The sequence below is a fragment of the Lolium rigidum genome, chromosome 3, assembly GCF_022539505.1.
Source record: "Lolium rigidum isolate FL_2022 chromosome 3, APGP_CSIRO_Lrig_0.1, whole genome shotgun sequence".
In the NCBI taxonomy this organism is placed as follows: Eukaryota; Viridiplantae; Streptophyta; class Magnoliopsida; order Poales; family Poaceae; genus Lolium; species Lolium rigidum.
Genome location: NC_061510.1, coordinates 293257612 through 293262090, shown reverse-complemented (window position 1 = coordinate 293262090; position 4479 = coordinate 293257612). Strand labels below are relative to the sequence as shown.

At 48.4% G+C, this 4479-nt stretch overlaps 1 pseudogene; it reads left to right on the top strand.

The window, feature by feature from the left end:
• The first annotated feature begins 695 nt into the window (after positions 1-695).
• LOC124703567 lies at positions 696-3790 on the top strand (annotated as a pseudogene).
• Positions 3791-4479: the final 689 nt, after the last annotated feature.

Sequence of the window (4479 nt, the reverse complement as noted above, 5' to 3'; positions counted from 1 at the left end):
GGACAGCCGTGACGCCTCAACGGCTCCCGACGTCATCACCTCGGGAAGGAGCGGAAGCCGAAGCCGGCCAAGCCGGCCGATGGACTATAGGGTCTTATATGTAAAGTGCCGGTGCCTATATAAGCCGCACTACCCCTCTCGTGCGGGGGACGATCGATCACTTATTGCTTTCACCTACCTATAGCGGCGCCTGTGAGAGAGACCATCGTCTCCCTTAGCCTCTCGGGGCCGGCCGGACACGGCTCTAGGAGCACCATTGTACTCGTGTGATTACCATATACACTCATAGCGGGAGTAGAGGTTTTACCTCCACCGGAGGGCCTCGAACCTGGGTACGTCGCCGTGTCGCTCGTGCCCATACCCGCTTCCGGATACCGCCGTGAGATCTCTCAGGAGCCCCTTCGATTAGCCACCCTATGGCATATGCCGTGACGATACCACGACACCGCCGGATAAAAGGAGACTTTATGGAACGCGGCTAAAAACGTTTTTTGTTTTTTTGTCTAACACGCCCGAATTTTTTTGAGAGACGGTTTGGAGGAGCCGACTACACATGCTCTAGCTCCCTCCTTGGACGCTCGCGCAGCCTCTAGAATCCCGGAAACCATTTTCCTCTACACTGTCAGCACACACCTCTGTCTGTCCGTGCAACGCGAAGTGCGCCACGATCCACCGAGGGCCCGACCTCCCTTCCTCCCCCCACCGACGAGGGAAAGAGCGAGACAAACCAGGTGTAGGCAGGAGCCCCGGTATCGGCGCCACGCCGCGCGCCCGTGGTTTGCTACCCAAGAAGAACAGGGCGGCTTCGGCGGCCGTGGCGAAACCGCACCCTTCTTTTCCCTTCCTCCTCTCTAGGACCCCGGTAGGAACTATATATAGACCACGCACCCCACGCTCCGTTCCCCCACGGATTCGATCCAGTGAAGCGATTTGGGCTTGGTTTCGTGCTTAGATTGTGGTCTTCGTTCCGGTTGATTCTTCTTGAGGCGAGGGACCAATGGCGACGGCAGGGAAGGTGATCAAGTGCAAAGGTCTGCTCTGCTTCTTGGCTTCTTGCTCTTTCCGTCCAGTATTTCCGTCAAGATTTGTCGGGCCTCACTGAAAGTTGCTTGCTTGCGTTCTGTTTTCCGCTTTCCCCGTGTCCTTTCCGCTGCCGATTTTACTAATTTCGTAAGGAGAGGAAATTACGAGTGTGATCCCGAGACTGCATTCTGATGTCCCTTTCTTGGATCTGTGCTCGTTGCAGCCGCGGTGGCATGGGAGGCGGGGAAGCCGCTGTCGATCGAGGAGGTGGAGGTGGCGCCGCCGCAGGCCATGGAGGTGCGCGTCAAGATCCTCTTCACCGCCCTCTGCCACACCGACGTCTACTTCTGGGAGGCCAAGGTATGGATGCCACGGGCAGCGTAGTATCTGCTTCCTGTCAATAATTAAATCCCCTCCCAATTTTGTTGGTTGACTTGCGCCTCCGTGGCTTCCGATGCTTAGGGACAGACTCCCGTGTTCCCTCGGATCTTCGGTCATGAAGCTGGAGGGTATGTTCTTGCGCTACTACTCCCCTTGCTGTATTACTTATACCCTTTGTTTCTTGTTCCGCTCTAGGGTTTCTAGATTACCATGTTGTAATAATCGTTTGTTGAGAAAGCATAGGTAGACGTGGAACAGGGTGTTCATGAAACCCTGAACATGTGAATGAGACATCAGAAAAAATAAAGTTGAGATTGAGAAATATAAGTATTGTGTGGCCTGTGTTAGGACGTTGTATCATGATTGCTGTTTATTCGTATAGTATTGCCATCACCTTGCCGTTGGAGCTTGATGAACTAAGTAGTATCAACATCATGCATCCATATCATCAATTTGTAGGAATGTTTCAGTTGACAGGTGTCTTTCTTCAATTAAGATACGGCTGTCAGCCGTTTCTCTGGCCCTTGGGTTGACTTATTTGCTAAGTAGTATTTGGTTCCTGAGAACTCTGAAATGAAGTCCTTTTATATTGATTTTCTGGTCATATTTATCTGTTGTGCATCCCCTGAACTTGTTTACGTTACAGCATAGTGGAGAGTGTTGGAGAGGGTGTGACTGAGCTTGCCCCTGGTGACCATGTTCTCCCTGTGTTCACCGGGGAGTGCAAGGAATGTCCCCACTGCAAGTCTGCGGAGAGCAACATGTGTGATCTTCTCAGGATCAACACCGACAGAGGTGTGATGCTCAGCGATGGCAAGTCACGCTTCTCTATTGATGGCAAGCCGATTTACCATTTCGTTGGGACTTCCACCTTCAGTGAGTATACTGTCCTGCATGTTGGTTGTGTTGCGAAGATCAACCCTGAGGCTCCCCTTGACAAAGTCTGTGTTCTTAGCTGTGGTATTTCTACTGGTAAGTTTGTAGTGTGCTTGTTATGACTATTTCTTATCTTTAGATGCTGAGTTGCCATTCTTTTTGTAGGTCTTGGTGCGTCGATTAATGTAGCAAAACCGCCAAAGGGTTCGACAGTCGCGATATTTGGGCTAGGAGCTGTTGGACTTGCTGTAAATTTTCTGACTCTTCTCATGATTGTCCTACAACTGCAATCTGGACTTGCACTTATTTGCCCTTCATGTTTATGTGATTTAGGCTGCAGAAGGTGCAAGGATTGCAGGAGCCTCAAGGATCATTGGTATTGACCTGAACGCCAACAGATTTGAAGAAGGTAAATACTCCTGATTTTACCAGATCATGAGTTTTCGTTTGTTGCTTTGAGAAGCCACTAAGTCTCCCTAATTGTGTCCATGTTCAGCTAGAAAATTTGGCTGCACAGAATTTGTGAACCCAAAAGACCACAACAAGCCGGTTCAAGAGGTTTGTTTCTTCACATCAGGGAAATATATTCTTTACACACCTAGTGCTCATATATCACATCATCATAACCTACGAATGTTGTGATGCTCTAGGTACTTATTGAGATGACAAATGGCGGAGTTGACCGCAGTGTTGAATGCACTGGCAACATCAATGCTATGATACAAGCATTTGAATGTGTTCATGATGTATGAATTCTTAACACATCAATCATCCACTTGAACATGACCCTTTGCTGTCTTCTCTTTTTCCTGGATTTTTTCGATAAAGTTCTTTTCCTGGATTGAATCATTAAATCTGTGATCTGCATTCAGGGCTGGGGTGTAGCTGTGCTGGTGGGTGTGCCACACAAGGACGCCGAGTTCAAGACCCACCCAATGAATTTCCTGAACGAGAGGACTCTGAAGGGCACCTTCTTCGGTAACTTCAAACCACGCACTGACCTACCCAATGTCGTGGAGATGTACATGAAGAAGGTAAACAGGAAGCTCTAGCAGCGATATCCTGGGATGTGTTGAAAGTTGTCCTGTATCTAAATTATCATACTCTGAAACATGTGAAGTCCTGAACAAGTTGCTATTTTCTTCAGGAGCTGGAGGTGGAGAAGTTCATCACCCACAGCGTGCCGTTCTCGGAGATCAACAAGGCCTTCGACCTCATGGCGAAGGGGAGGGCATCCGCTGCATCATCCGCATGGAGAACTAGGTCTCTCATCTGCTTTCGAACGCTCCAATGTAGTATACAATAAGTGCTGGGGGCGGTCTCTGAACCTGCCTTGGTTGAGATCAGACACGCATCGTTGATGAGATACGCTTCCGTATATCATCATCTTTTGTTGTTTAGCCTTCCTGAGCCAGTAGCCTAGTATTAGCCTCCAGTTTCTGTAAGTACCTACCTATGGAACAGTGGTACGAGCTCCCTTTTGGCGTAATATATGCTTCTGCTACTACTAGAGCTATGTGTTTCCTATTGTGCATTCTGTTCTTGTTCCTGAGTTGTTCTGTTCTGAAGCTTTCAGTCCGGCTGTTGCTGATGCTGCTTGGTTGCTTCTGGAGTACATTTGCAGATTTGCTGCCGCTCGTGCACCATCTTGGAACTGGACGGACAAAGCGGTCCAAAGTTCAGGCAATGCAGTGCGTATTTCCCTTCGTTTCCTAGTTTTGTTCATCTTTCTCTGCTCTTGATGATCACGTTATATTCTGGAAAATTTTGGAAAAACAAATTGGAAGTTGGAACCCAGGGCCGTGCTGATATATCACGGTGAACCGACGGTCTATGTTAACACGAACAAAGTGCTCCAAAGTTCAGGAAATGCAGTGTGTGTTTCCTAGTTATTGTCGATTGATGATCAAGCTTCGTATCGCTCTCCAGAGTTCATAAAATTGTTTTTTTTTGGGAGAAATGTGCAAAACTGCACTATGGGTTTGATTTCGGTTACTTGGGAACCTGAGTCAGTTTTTATTATTTTTTACTTCATGATGTTGGTCGGATAAACCTGCATCAGTTGGTATACGTTCCACTCACGCCCCGTGACTAGTGTCCTAGCAAAATCCAGGCCCATGCACGGTGAACAAGTAAATGTTCTTCTTTCGAAAAGTCAAAGATGTGTCACCATCCTCGTCCCTCCATCACCAGTCAGGC